The 16,017-nt window shown below is 46.6% G+C and overlaps 1 pseudogene; it reads left to right on the top strand.

The window, feature by feature from the left end:
- Positions 1 to 11,480: 11,480 nt before the first annotated feature.
- Positions 11,481 to 12,409, top strand: LOC149862781 (olfactory receptor 14C36-like; annotated as a pseudogene).
- The last annotated feature ends 3,608 nt before the right edge of the window (positions 12,410 to 16,017 follow it).

Raw genomic sequence — 16,017 nt, 5'->3', positions numbered from 1 at the left:
ACGTGCCCTTGGCCTACCATAAACCCTAGGTACTTAGTTTTTGCCTTACCCAGGACATAATTTTTGGTTGGCCATAAGACTGACTTGGCATAACTCCTGAAACACTGATTTGAATGCTTCTAGATGTTCTTCCCAACCCTGCATATATATAATGTCATCTATGTAGGTGGCAGCATATTGCTGATGTGGGGCCAACACCCACTTGATCAACCTTTGAAAGGCAGCTGCTGCCCTGTGTAACCCAAAAGGCATCTGCTTAAATTCATATAATCCCCATGGGCTGCCAAATGCATTTTTAGTTCTATCTTCCCTCCTCAGCAGCACCTGCCAGTACCCCTTTGCCAAATCCAGGGTTGAAATGAATCTGGCTTGCCCTGCTCTCTCTAATACTTACTAATCTGAGTCATGGGAAAAGCATCAAACCATGATGTGGTATTCACATTCCTAAAGTCCACACATAGCCGCAATGACCCATCAGGCTTAGTTACTGCCACAGAGGCTGTACCATGGGCTTCAGGACTCCTGGATAATACCCTGCTCCAACATTTTAGTGATTTCTATATGAATGGCATTATATCTATAATGGGGAATCCCTCTCCATTTTTCTCTAACAATCTGCCCTGGAGGGGTTATTATATGGTGAGTTATTCCCCTCACACAGATGGGCATTTCACTGAAAACATCTCAAAATTCATTCACTAAACCCCTCAACTGATGTTACTGCTGAGGGCTAAGTTGGACTCCAAATGGGACCGTTATGTCACCTGCCCCTGGTCCTGGATCCACCCCCACATCCTGACAGAACTCCTCCTCTGGTGGGGAGGGATCAACCAACAAGCCCTCCTGGTCCCTCCATTCTTTAAGGAAATTGACATGGTAAATTTGTCTCTCTTTCCTATATCCCAGTTTAGAAACCTCATAATCCATGAGGCCAACACGCCAAAACACTTTGAAAGGTCCCTGCCAACACTTCAAGAGTTTGTTCTCAGTAGCGGGGAGCATTACCAAGACCTTCTGGCCAACTTGAACGCTCCTTTCCTAAGCCTTTTTATCAGATATAGCTTTCTGAGTCTTCTGTGCTACCCTCAAGTGTTCTCGTGCCAGTTCCCCCACCTTCTGCAAGTGCAGTCTCAATTTCCGCACATACTCTGAGTATTAACACCCTCCTGAGGACTTTCCTCCCAATCTTCCTTTACCAGGTCTAACAATCCCCTGGGCTGATGCTCATACACCAAGTCGAATGGGGGACACCCCAAAGATGACTGTGGGGCTTCCCATGTTGCAAACAACAGTGGCAGAATCATCAGGTCCCACTTACGGGGCTCAGTCTGAACACACTGCTGCAGCATATTCTTCAAGGTCTCATTAAACCTTTCCACTAACCCTTTAGTTTGGGGGTGGTATACTGTTGTATGCAGTTGTTTAATTTGCAGCATCCTACACAGATTCTGCAAAACCCCATACATAATATTAGACTCTTGGTCCATGACAATCTCCCTGGGGATGCCCACTCAGGTGATTCATTTTAGAAGCTCTTCTGCCATTTGGGATCCCGTGACAGCTCACATGGGGACCACTTTTGGGAACCGGGTCACATAGTCTGTGATAAGTAGCAGATACTGATGCCCTGCCAAACTTTTGGGGAGAGGCCCCACCATATCCAGTGCAATACAGGAGAATGGGACCCCGATCATGGGCATAGGTTGTAAAAGCGCCCGAGCCAGCTTACCCACTCTCACCTGCTGACATGCTGGGCAGGCCCGGCAAAAAATTCTCCACTTGCTCATACAGTCTGGGCCAAAAGCAACATTTGATTAACTGGGCTTCTGTTCTGCCAAACCCCTGTGTCCCCCTAAAGGATTTTCATGGGGCAACTTCAATAGGGGAACCCTAAACTGAAACGGTATTAGCAGTTGGGCTACCTCCTCCCCCTCTTGTGGCCCTCGCATTACCCAATACAGCAACCCTCTACTGACCTCAGATCTGGGCAGACTTGTGCAACGCCCTGGGTCCACTACTTCCTTTTCCCTTTTTGCCAGTTTGGTCTCTTTGATGGCCTGGGACTCCTTCTCTGCCTCCTGTGCTCTTTGGAATGCTTTACTGCATGTTAGTCTCTCTAGATAGAAGCTTCCTCCAATTGGATCATCTTCCTTGTTCCCTACCAGGTCAACATCGCCCAGCCTGTCATTTCTTATAATATTTAAGGCTTCATAGATCTCTTTCCTAAAATCATTGAATACAGCAGGTCGCAAGCCACTCTGACTGGCATTTCCTGAGTGGTATTCAACACAGTGACCTGATAGATCCTCTGGGGGTAATAAGTGCCATGTCCATGCATGCACATCATTCTGAGCGGGGTGGCCTTTTGAGCATATTTGTTGGGTGCCAGCGTGCCTTGTATGAATGTGTGAGAGCAGCAGGTGTCCACAATGGCTTCAAAACTTTTACCTTCAACCCATGCTTCCACCACCAGATGGGGCAAAGGGATGCCATTAATCTCCTTCCCTATGCTACAGTCCATGGACTCCACTCCTACTGAATCCACATGACCTGAGGTTATGCCCAAGTCTTCAAACAGAGAATGCATTGTTCTAGGAGTGGTCCGCATCAAGTTGGTGCAATCTCGAGACATGTGTCCTGCTTTCCCACACCAGAAACAGATTACCATATTATTCTTGGGCCTCCTGGGCTCCCTGATCTCGCAGATTCACAGGGTTTCAGATACCCAGTTACCTTTAGGTTCTGATCTGGCGTTTTTTCCCCTAGAGCACTGCTGAAGTTTTTAGCCAGCTGCAGTACCTCAACTCATGATCCAAGCCTATGGTAACAGACCCAAATCTGGGTTTCTTCATCCAAATCATTTAGAAATTGTTCTAGTAGAATCTTGTCACAAATATCACTCTTTGAACTTTCCACTGGCTTCAACCACTTGGTTGCTAGGTCAGCGAACCATTGCAGGAAGGCCTGTGGCTCCTTTTCTTCTTTCTTCTTTCTAGCCCTGAATATCTGCCAGTAGGTTTCAGGATCAATATCCAGCCAGTATAAGATTTCTTTCTTTAGCTTCTCATAGTCCATGTCTTTGTCATGTATCATGGATCTGTAGGCTATTTGGGCTTTTCCTATTGACAATACTACCAACTGCCCGGCCCAACAGGATTTTTTGAGATCAGGCCACAATGCTGCCTGCTTGAAATTTTCTAGGAATACCTCAGGGTCATCATGTACTGACATCTTGGGTATTCTTAATTCTGCCACATTCTGCTGGTGCCAAGCTTTTTGCTGGCTCCAACTTTCCTCCAGGGCAAGCTGATGTGCCAACTGTTGTTGTTGTTGCTGGAGGACTTGCCCCATCAAGTATAGCATCTGCTGGATAGGATCCACTCTGGCTGCTGCTGCCACCATTGAAACTTCCATGCTGGACTGCCAATTGGAAGAAGCCCAGGCTTGTGGGTGCTATTACATGGTTGCTTATTTTTGGTGCTGTTGCTGTGTACAGAGAGAGAGAGTGAGCAGCTGGACCAGCAGAATCAGACCTTGGACCCTGATTGAATTGTTCAAGACCTCATGGGCTCCCTTTACCATTGATCTCTGCAGAGTGCGGCTGTGGCTGAGTCAGCTCCCCGGACCTTTCCCTTGGGTGTGCTTTGCACATTGAGTAGCAGCTCACATAGCCTTGGTGAGTATCACCCTTCCCAAGGAGCCTTCTTTCTGAGGAAAGAAGGGGGTTTCATCCTCCAGAGAGGCCACCAGAACTGGCACTGCACTGCTGTATAATAAAAGCCCTCCTCCACTGCTCGATTCCTGATCAAATAAATATATAACAGTTGTGTGGTAGTGTTAAGTGTTCTTGTAATTGTTTGTTACCTTACTACTACTTACCTCTGAAGTTTCTGCACTTTCTTCCTGGCTCTGGGGAAGAGGAAAAGGCATCCCATGTGGGTTCAGATGGGTTGGGGGGCCACAGTTGTGTAGGCAGGGCTCTTTGAAGCCTGAGGTGCCAATGTCTTAGCTTCCATCTCCCAGCCCTTCCGGCCTAGGACTTGAACACAGGAGCTGGGGAAGAAAGACTCAATTAAAGCTGCCTGAGCAAGCTCCCACGCACCATGCTCCATACCTGTGGATTTCATCCCAGTCCTCCCCACTTCCACTCTGAGCCCTGCCCCTCCACCTTTGTTGGAACCACTGTCAGCCTCCCCCCAAAAACTCCTTTCCCCACTAGCACCAGCCCCCTAGAGCAGCATGACCCCTGCCAACCAATGCCTCAGTGCTTCCTCTGACCCAACCCTAAATCATTAACACAAGACTTTTTTAATATTTTCATTTTTTGTTTTAAATTAAACTATTTCTTCCTTTTAGCTTCACTGGCTGATTCCCTGGGTTTCACTACAACCTTAGTCCCCACTGCCTCTCTACCTCTAGCTCCATGCTCCATCTGCTTCTTGTGTTATCCAACCTGTTTCTATACCCAAACTCATGCAAAATGGTTACATCTGGCAAGTCACAGTTTTGCAGATCAGAGGTGGCAATAAGACTTAACATGATTTCTCAGTGTTCATTCTAATATTAAGACCACTCACTGAACTAGGATCAGGACTGGGATTGGGTTGGTGGCTACCTCCTGGCCCCACTGGCTCTTGACAGCATAGGAGGGTGGGAGGGAATTGGTCTCTGGCTGAACAGTGGTCCCCCCTCCCCTCCTTAGGAAAAGGTTATTAGAAAATACTGAACTCATTTTGCAGCAAGCACTTAAGTTTGGCCAGCTTCTACAATGACAAATGCCAGGCTGTGGTGACTGGACAGCAAGTCACATGAACTGGATAGATTACAGAATCACAGAAGCCCAAGGCAGTGCACAAACCATACAGAGAAGAAACCTACATCTCTTGCCCTTGGTGCAATGCTTTCCAAAAGGCTGGATGGTGCCTGGGTTTGTGGCTATCTTCACTGCCTATGCAGCATACTGTGATATCTCTGGGCAACTCACTCTTGTTTCTACTGATCTGTTTTGCACTGAACCTTTCTATCACTGATTTATGGAACAATTTGGTCTCTTTTAAGAGACCAAATTCTCCAGGGTTGTGGGTACAGATGTTCAGAAAGCATGGAGGAGAACCTAATGTATAGAATTTGCTTTGAATGACCTAAGTTTTGATTGGGAGTGGGGCTGCTGGAGATTGCCCAGTGCAGCCAACTGCCTGGGCTTCTTCCAATTGGCAGTCCAGCATGGGGAACCATGCCCCCAACCCTTTTCCTCCCACCCTGAGCAGAAGCTTCTAGAAGAGAAAAGAAACCCCTATCCTCTCTTGTCATGTGTGTTTCTTGTTGCTTTGCAGAATTCTCCCTAGAGGTGGAGCACATCACACACACCTTTCTGGAGATGGCATGGCATATGACTATGATAGCAATGACTTTCGTGCATGTGAGCCAGCAGCCAGGTCTTACCTCACCCTATTGTCATGAAGCATCCTGGACTCAAACAGTTATTTCCATGTAGTGAATGAGAATGTCACAGACTCAGGGGTGCTGTGGCACTACCTCCAGACCACTGAGCACTGGTTCTGGGCCCATGCCACCAGTGGTGACTTGTGGGTGTGGATGATCTGGGCTCCTGGTGTGATAAACAGTGGCTCCAGCATTTTTGGATGTGCTATGCCACCTTCATGGACATTGTCACCCAAGTCCCAACCCCACCCCCCTGCTGAGTACCAGGAGATTGGCATAAGATGACCCGTCCTTCTGGAGAAGCAAGTGGCTCTCAACATCTGGAATCTGGCCATGCCCAACAGCCTCTAGTCCATCACCAACCACTTTGGTGTGAGCTAGTCCACAGCTAGAGCAGCAATCTTGGAGGTGTTTCTAGACATCCAGGATGTCCCAAGGGCCCACTTCACCTATCTTGTCAACCTGCAGGAGGCTGTTGCCAGCTTCTGCCACATGGGTTTCCCACACAGGGTCTGAGGAGGGGCACACTGAAATGCTCTGGGTTAGAACACAAGGCAGTCGAGGGGAAAGGGACTTAAAGGTGGGGGTTTACCACAGACCACCCAACCAAGGGGAAGAGCTAGACCAGGAATTCTTAAGTCAGCTCATGGAGGTAGTTAGGTCAAAAGACGTGGTCATCATGGGTGACCTGAACTTTCCAGACATCTGCTGGAAAGAGCAGTCAGCCAGGTCTGATTGCTCACGTAGGTTCCTAGCCAAAATGCAGGACCTCCATCTAACCCAGGAGGTGCACAGCCCCACCAGGGGAGATGCCCTGTTGGACCTGGTGCTGGCCATGGGCGATGACCTGGTGAGAGGGCTGTAGATGCTCAACCACCTGGGTGACAGCGATCATCACCTGCTGGAATTCACCATCCCGCGCAAGGTGGCAAAGGCCTGCATCAAGGCAGCAGCGCTAGACTTCAGGAAGGCAGACTTCAATGAGCTAAGGAGAATAGTCGAGGAGGCTTTGAGGTCCTGGAGGGGAGGGGAGTTGGGTGTTCAAGAAGAGTGGTCACTTCTTAAGGAGACAATCCTCCAAGCCCAAAGGGAGGTAATCCCAACTTGGATCAAAGGGGACAGGAGGGCAAAAAAGCCCCCATAGCTCACCAAAAGCATCTGGGAACGTTTCCTAGCTAAAAGGGAGGTGTACACCCAATGGAAGGGAGGGGCTATCACCAGGGAGGGCTATACTGTGGTTGCTCGGGGCTGCAAGGGGGCGCTCAGGAAGGCCAAGGTGGAGATGGAACTGGGACTAGCTACCTGGATCAAGGAAAACAAGAAGTCCTTTTATAAATACATAGGGGGCAAAAAGAAGATACCGGGTAATGTGGGACCCCTGCAAGATATGGTGGGAAATTTGGTCTTCACATCAGATGACAAAACTAACCTATTTAATGACTTCTTTGCCTCCATTTTCTTGAGCAGGGACCAGATCAGCCCCCCCACCGGGACCCCCTCAGGCCCCAGGGGAGGTGCACCTAGGCCAAGGGTCAGTGAGGATCTAGTCAGGGAACTTCTGGAGGAACTGGACGTATTTAAATCAGCTGGTCCTGACGATCTCCACCACAGAATGTTCAGGGAATTAGCTGAGGTCATTGCGGGACCCCTGGCATGGCTTTATGAGCACCCGTGGTGCTCTGGTGTGGTGCCAGAGGATTGGAAGAGGGCCAATGTGGTTCCCATCTTCAAAAAGGGGAGGAAGGAGGACCCAGGAAACTATATGCTAGTTAGTCTTACCTCGATCCTGGGTAAGCTTTTTGAGAGAATTATCCTGGCACATATTCACGAGGGGCCAGCGGGGAAGGTTATGCTTAGGGACAACCAACACGGGTTCATTAGCGGCAGGTCCTGTCAGACCAACCTGGTGGCCTTCTATGACCAGGTCACAAAATCCTTAGCTGCAGGGGTAGCATTGGACATAGTCTTTCTGGACTTTAGGAAGGCCTTCAACACTGTCTCTCACCCCATTCTCATTAAAAAACTAGGGGACTGCAGTGTCCACACCTACAGAGTCAAATGGGTTGCTAACTGGCTGGAAGGCCGCACCCAGAGAGTGGTGGTGGATGGGTCATTTTTGAATTGGAGGGATGTGGGCAGTGGGGTTCCACAGAGCTCAGTCCTTGGGCCCACGCTGTTCAACATCTTCATCAGTGACTTGAACGATGGGGTAAAAAGCACCCAGTTCAAATTTGCTGATGACACTAAGATGTGGGGGGATGTGGGCATGCTAGATGGGAGGAATAGGCTGCAATCAGACCTAGACAGGTTACAGGGTGGGCGGATGAGAACAGGATGTGTTTCAACACTGACAAGTGCAAGGTGCTGCACCTGGGGAGGAAGAACCAGCACCATACCTACAGGCTGGGGAACTCCCCTCTCGTCAGTGCAGAGGCAGAAAAGGATCTTGGAATCATCACTGATGCCAAGATGAACTTGGGCCGGAAGTGTGGCGATGCAGTCAGGATCCACAGATGCATCTCGAGCATGTCCAAGGAGGTGATCCTCCCCCTCTATGCAACACTGGTCATGGCCACAGCTGGAGCACTACGTCCACTTCTGGACACAGCACTTCAAGAGCGATGTGGACAACATGGAGAGGGTCCAGAAGAGGACCACTTGCATGACCAGGGCAGCAGGGCAGGCCCTATGAGGAGAGACTCAGGGACCTGAACTTGTTCAGTCTCCACAAGAGAAGGCTGAGGGGGGATCTAGTGACCTGTTACAACTAGTCAGAGGGGACCAGAAGGCACTGGGGGGAGTCCCTGTTCCCCCAAACACTACCAGGAGTGACTAGAAATAACGGTCACAAGCTGGCAGAGGGTAGATTCAGATTAGACACCAGGAGGCACTACTTCACTGTCAGGGTGACTAAGATCTGGAACCAACTTCCAAGCAAAGTGGTGTTGGCTCCTACCCTGGGGGTCTTTAAGAGGAGGTTAGACGAACACCTTGCTGGGGTCGTTTGACCCCAGGATTTTTTCCTGCCATGGCAGGGTGTCAGACTAGATGATCTGCTCAGGTCCCTTCTGACCCTACCAACTATGAAACTATGAAGCTATGAAACTGTATGGGGACCATGGACAACAACCTCATCTCCACGCTGTCTGCCCAAAGGTGCTGAAGAGTTCATCAAGAGGAAGGGGTTCTTCTTCATCATCCTGAAGGGTGTCATTGACTACCAGGGCTGCTTCAGCCATGTCTTTGCAGGATGGGAGGGCAGCACCCACACTGTGAGAGTTTTCTGGAACTCTACCCTCTTCAGATAGTGGGGAATGGGTCTTATGCCCCCAGTGTGCCCAGCATCAGTGTTGGCAGCATCCTTATCCTGCCCCTCATTATCAGACTCCCAGCCTAACCACTCCTGTCAAGGATCATGAAGATGAAACCAGGACTGCTAGACTACAAGAAGTAGCATGCCAGTTATTGGCTGGGTACCTGTCATATGACTCTGGCATGTGCCTTTTGGTGCCTCATCCTGGAATTGCTTTGGGGACTTCCATTCAGGGGGTGAATGCAAGGGTACAAGGGGGTATCATGTGGCCTGGGGAGGAAAGTGGTGTCTGGGGTTGCCCTACCCTTGGACCCTGGGTTCCACAGACTTATCCCCTTGATTCTCCTCTGCCTACTGGAGCTGGCATTATGAGGAAACTTTCCATTTCCCTAGTGCCCAGGTCAATTGAACCCGCACCCCACTCCTGTCCCAGGTCCACTTCCCATTCCCTTTGCCCTGAGTCAAGGCACTGCTAGGGCCAGTTTTCCCCACCCTGTCTCTTGGGGCCCAACCTGTGGGACCTCCATTCTTCTCTTCCTGGGAAGATTCCCCAGAGCCAGACATGACAACCCAATGGGGACTGGGTGCTAGCCTCTCTCAACTAGCCTATATAACAATTTGGAGAGCTCTAAAAGCTGTCATTGGGGTGATGCTTTTTATTGGACCTGTTTCATTGCTGGGATAAAGTTAGATAAACTTTGAAATACAAAGCAATCTGCATCATCCTAGTTCTAATATCCTGATTCTGTGCTCTTGCTTAACAGTCATGAATTTGTATAAACTCACAGAATAGAAGTGTTAACATGTCCTCCATGTGCAGGGCTCCGGGGAATGAGTCCTGGCAAATCCTTAGAGATCATATATGTTTTTGTCTTGTTTTGCTTTGTTGGGTTTTTTTCCTGGCAGTAATACTTTTAAACTGCCCATGAAACCTGGAAAGAACTACTTGTGATCATCTGCAGATGAGAATGTGTTCATTTTTTCCTGCTTGGCCTCACTAAGAAGAAGAAAAGAGTTATTTTAGATTTAGTGCTTTTGCCACCAAAGGAGTTAGGTAGGGAGGTCAGTAAATAGATAGCTTTATTTAATGATCAATAATATCTTCAAGTTGAGCCAAGCACAGTAATCCTTGAAGGCACCAACAACCTCACCAACACAGTAAGTTTTGTTCTTTCTGATAAATTTTAAGAGGAAGATTACTGTAATTCTCACTACCTCTGTGATTTACATGTGTACCACATTTTAAGGTGGTGAAACTGTCTGTGCCGTATGTTCCCTGTGTTAAAAACCATAGTTTAAAACTGATTAAAGATCGTGATGATTGAAAATCAGAAATTTATAACCTCTTTATATATCCACAGTGAAGAAAATTAGTTTATTTGTAATGATTCCAATGGAGGCCTTCTCACTCTGTATGTTAAAATGTCAGGTTTGGCTTTTCAAAGACATCTAAGGATTCAAATGCCCGTCAGTTATTAAATCTCAATAGGAATGAGACTTCTGATTCCCTTTACACTTCTGCAAAGTAAACCACCAAAATTCAAATAAAATATTTTAAGAAAAAGTGAAGTAACATATAAGTACACAGAACATAGGCAAGGTAAGTTAAAAAACAAAACGAAACAAAGTCAAATTCCAGCAGTGGTTGTGAGGGGGAGGGGTGGAGAGTTGGGGGGATGGGGAGAGAGGGAGGGAGAGGGGCAGAATGGGGGGTTATTTATTGTTGTTATTGGCTGTTTTTAAAAATATTTTTTCAGGGGTTTATTTGTTTGTTTGTTTTTGCTATTATATCTCCCAGGGCATGCAGTACAGAATTGAGCTATTATCCATCAAAAGAAAAGATTGTATACATATAACTTATGCTTTACATAAAAATTATGATTTATGCACACACATGGATATACCTATAAGCAATTTATCTATTATATAATATATATTTATATTACAACATATAATGATGTTATATGTAATTGATTTTGTAACCATTCGCCTTTCATTTTGCAATTTAACTCTATTATGGTTTCATGTAAAGAATTATATTCCCCCTATTGAAACCAGATCTAGTTCAAGTTCCTAGCTGAAGATTTAATCAACTTGTCAATCATGGTATGCTGCATTTCAGACCTACTTCCAATTCAGACATTTATGTTCAACAGTTGTTAGTGCTTATATGGCATGTATGAACAGATCATTTTAAAAATGGAAGAAAAAAGAAAAATAACAAAAAACCCACAGAATCACCTAAGTTTGTAACGTGTGTAAAATTAATCTTCTCTGAAGATATAGATGTGTGAATTTGTATCCTTCTGATCTCACTTACCTTCACTTTACTTTGTATTTTCATATTCTGACATTGCTTACCTACTTATTTTTAGGTTTGTATCTCCGGCATTCAGCACTCATCCTAAAACAGTGCTGCTACACTGTTGTGTTCCTCACAATTATAGTGTATTTACCTTGAAGACAAACTTCAGTGGCAGAGCCATGGTATTAGCCCCTCTTTGGTGCTAAGACACTGACAAAATATACTTCTAAAATTTCCCTATGTAGAACCGTAAGAAGTAGGAATGGGAAAATCTCAAGAAGTCATTTAATTCACCCTACCTGAACCGAAGATCTTGTGGAGCAAAAAGGATGTCTTCTTTCATTTCATTTTATTCCTTCTGGTTGTCTCCCTGACCTTTCTCCTTGCTTTTCTCTCCACAGAGTGAATCAAAGACAAGGAATGACCAACCAGAGCATTATAACGGACTTCTTACTCCTTGGATTCTTTGATACTTGGGATCTGCAGATTTTGTGGTGTTTCTAGTGATCTACCTGGCAGCCCTGCTAGGAAATCTTCTCATTATTACTGTGGTAGCCCTTGAGCAGTGTCTTCACACTCCCATGTACTTCTTCCTACTCAACTTATCCTTCCTTGACCTCTGCTACATCTCCACCACGGTCCCCAAGTCCATGGCTAACTCCATCACCAACAGCAGACTGATCTCTTTCTCAGGTTGTGTTGCCCAAGTCTTTCTTGTTGTCACCTTGGCAGCTGCAGAGCTGGCTTTTCTCACCGTGATGGCATATGACCGCTATGTTGCAGTCTGCCTTCCTTTACATTATGGAATAATCATGAACAGAGATGCCTGTGCGCAGATGGCTGTTTGCTGTTGGCTCATCAGTTTGTTGTACTCCATGTTGCACACTGGGAACACCTTCAGGCTGCACTTCTGCCAGTCCAATATTATTGGCAAGTTCTTCTGTGATATCCCTCAATTACTGAAGATCTCCTGCTCTAATACACAACCTCATGACATTTTGATGCTTGTCCTAGCAGCTGTTTTAGGAGGAACCTGCTTTGCTTTAATAGTGGTGTCCTACAGCAACATCTTCTTGTCTGTGTTGCATATACCCTCCACCCAGGGGAAGCATAAAGCTTTCTCCACATGCGTTCCACACCTCACTGTGTTCTGTTTATTCCTTAGCACTGCTACATTTACGTACACACGACCTAGGTCAGCTTCCTCCTTGACTAAGGACCTCCTGGCTGCAGTTTTTTATTCTGTACTCCCTCCAGTCCTGAATCCCATCATTTACAGCCTGAGAAACAAGGAGATAAAAGAGGCTCTGAGCAAATTACTTGTTAGGGCTATTTCGTTCCCAAAATAAATGAACTCTTTACTCTGACATGTTACTACGGTGAGGTGGGACTCCCAAGGCCAGATCCTATTTCGTGTTTCATAACTGGAAATCACCTGTTCCCATGTTAGAAGGCCTTTTCTGTGACACCCAGCTTCTTATTCTAACTATCAGGGGAACATCTATTTATGCCATTTTCAGCATCTTAGTCAAGTGATCTATATTGCTAATGATTTACGCTGAGAGGTACATCAGCCTCATTTCTTTTACTGGTGTGTCTTTTAATTTACACTTTCTCTTGAATGACAGAAGAAATTGAATCTGCTTTAACTTCTGGATGTGCCTATGCTGAGTATAAATAGTGCTAGAAAAAAATGAATTTCAATATAGTTTTAGGAGAAAAGGGCAGATGTTTTGATGAATGTTTTCACAGAAATACTTTTTGTGGTACCTAAACTATAATAATTTCAGTTCAGAGGAATGATGCTTTTATTCAAAAATATTCCAAAGTCCCAGGTCATTGCTTGGCCATTACAAAACTAAAATTGATTAGATGTTAAGAGCTGCAGTCCAAAGTGAAATTCACCCCACACATAGGTCCAGCAAAAGGCCTACTTGTCATATTCATTTTACTAAAATTCAAGACGTTCATTTCAGCTGGGATTGAAATGGATTATAGGCCCTGAACCTCTCAGTGTTAAATATCATTGGAGGAGATAGTTGCTCACTTTTTGTAAATTAGTGGCAAACTATTGGTTGAAAGTCAGGTGGCACAACCCACTGCCAACATAGCATAGCATAAATAATTCCTGAATATTGTAAGCCTTGTAATATTTATTGTGTTTCACAAAAACGTATCTGCCCTTTTCCCAACTTTATTGTGATGTTTAAAAGTTAGTTTCATATCCTTGTCATTATGGAGATGTGTGATTCTGTGCTCTGTTGATGGTAACCCAGCATATCAATAAAAAGAATAATGATTTATGTTGTCTTAGGTTCATAGATGTAGGGTCAGAAGGGACCTGAGCAGATCATGAAGTCCAAACCCCTGCCATGGGCAGGAATGAATACTGGGCTCATATGACTCCAGCTAGGTAATTATTAAGCCTCCTTTTAAAGACCCCTAAGGTAGGAGCCAGCACCACTTCATTTGGAAGCTGGTTCCAGATCCTGGCTGCCCTGACTGTGAAGTAGTGCCTCCTGATGTCTAACCTGAACCTACTTTCAATCAACTTGTGGCCATTATACCTTGTTACTCCAGGAGGTGCTTGGGGGAACAGGGTCTCACCTATTCCCCTCTGGTCCCCCCTGGTAAATTTATAGATGGCCACTAGATCCCCTCTCATCCTTCTCTTGTGAAGGCTGAACAGGTTCAGGTCCCATAGCCTCTCCTCATAAGGACTAGCTGCCTTCTGAAATTACTGGATCCGGGGATCCAGCTGGGAGCCTGAGCATACACCCAGGCTTGAACTTGCAACTCTATGGTCCTGGAGTCAACACAAAAGATCCCTGACATGGGTGGCCAGCTGGGAGTCTGGGCATACACCTGGGCTTGACTTCACAACTCCATGGTTCTGCAGTCAGCACACACACCCCTAGGCCACATAAGCAGGCTAGGGAAGGAAACCAATATCTTGATTTTTGCAGAATCTGACAGGCGTGATGTCAATAAGAATCCATATTATTGAATGAACTGCTACAACTTTTAAACAAAGAAGTTCCTTTGATATTAATATGATTCATAAGTAGCTTCTGAACTCCTTCTCTTTTCTTGTTCCATGGGAAACGTTATAGGAAAAAGATTTTTTCAGGCATCAAAGAGATTTAAGTGCCCAGTTCCCATACAACACCAATGGGAGCTGGTATCTAACAATTCTAATAGACTTTTGGCAGTATCTCCTTTATTAACTGGGGATATAAATTGTAGTGATCACCCATCCTTCACTTACCTGACCAGTGTCAGTGGGCATCCCTAATTTCTTCTGGGGGACATAGCAAGGAATGTTATTTCCTCATGTGCATGAGCAAAATGCAGCTTCTCACCACCTCTGAGTTACAGGACTAAAAGGGAGGAGTGATACTATGACCCTCCTGAGAGTGCACAAGTGCTCCAGTTATAGAATCAGGGAGACGTTTGAACATGCATGGAGGAAAGCCATTTGGCCCTATCATCAACCAAATACATTTCCGGGTTGTAAGAACAGGTGTCTCAGGTTAAGTGTATGGTGTATGTTTCAGTTTGATCCAGAACATTTACAAATGTCACTTTCTTTTTCCCCCTTGCAGGAGTCAGAAGGTCACTGATGGATCAAATCCTGTTCCATCTTAATTCACTTATGTGGCATCTTTGTAGACACCTAAGTGGAATTTGGGCTACTTAAGTAGCTCCTACCCTGTATGTCCGTATGGAAGGGCCCTTGACATACCCACCACTTTAAGAGGTCACACAGCTTTCAGAGCCACTGGCGGGTGCAGGTCAGGACTAATTAGAGAGTTAACTGACCCAGGGGCCAGCAGGTAAGGCTAGGCCTGATCAAAGGAGTCACCTGATTGTCAGGCAGACAGCTGATTAGAGGAGGGCTGGGCTTAGACAGAGTATAAGCCCAGACCCTGAGAGCAGGGCTGGCAGTAACATCTTGGGAGTGGGTAGAGGAACATCACCCAGCAGAAGGCTGCTGATCCTAAATGCCAGCATGGAGAATAACATCTGAAGATTAGAGTAGGAACTAAGGGGATGGCAGAAGTTCCTGGGGAGCCAGTATAGAGTCTGGAGCCCTGAGAAGGAGGCTGTGTGCACAGGCTTAGAGAAAGGTCAAGCCAGGCCAGTCCAAAGAGTGAGGGGCTGAGAGTCTATTGAGGGATCAAGTGTTTGAAAGACCTAGTGGAGAGTCTGGGGGAACCCAGTGAGTGGGGCAGAATGTGGGGGCCCAGAAAAGGATGGGCTGTGTAGGAAGACTTACGGGGGGGGGCTCCAGGTGAGCCCAGAGAGGGGGGAAATGATCTATGAAGGGGTCCAAGAAGGCAGACCCACAGAGAATAGAGGACTGGCTGTTTATGGATTAACCCTAGGAACTTTGACTGGTCCAAGCTATTGCCAGTGTCCAGGATGGGCTGAAGGGTGAAATAGTCCACTTCAAGAGACTGCAAGAACTGGGAGCCTGGAGTTTTGACTGGCTTGGAAGAGGAGCCAGGGTCTGGAAGAGGCCAAATGTTTCCATGGGGGGCCACAGCCAAGAGGGAGGGTTTAAGTGGTGGGCAGCCCAGGATGACAATGGCTGGTGCTAGGCTGTTCTGAGGAGGAGGGATCAAGGACAGGGGTCCAAGAGTGAGTTGGGGCCAGAGATGAAGGAGTTGGATGGGAGATGGAACCAGGCCCAGTAGTTAGCAGCCCAGGACAGGTGTGGGACATCTAGGGGAAACCCAGAGAGGGAAATGTAAGATCAGGTTAGCGTGAAAACTGGTCCTGGGTAAGGTCTAGAATTGTACCCTATTGGGGAAAGTGAGGGTGGGGAACTAGAAAGCCTCAGCTCCCACTGCCTTGTGGGTTACCTATGGAGGGGGAAGGCTAGGGGATCACACCCCAACAGAAAAGCACTTGCCATGAAGATTGGGACTACATGAATCCAGAGGCCCATTGA

The sequence above is a fragment of the Crocodylus siamensis genome, chromosome 6 (assembly GCF_052110815.1).
Source record: "Crocodylus siamensis isolate JL-2025a chromosome 6, ASM5211081v1, whole genome shotgun sequence".
Taxonomy (NCBI): Eukaryota; Metazoa; Chordata; order Crocodylia; family Crocodylidae; genus Crocodylus; species Crocodylus siamensis.
Note: the sequence above shows the minus strand (reverse complement) of the source record. Positions and strands in the feature narration are given on the sequence as shown.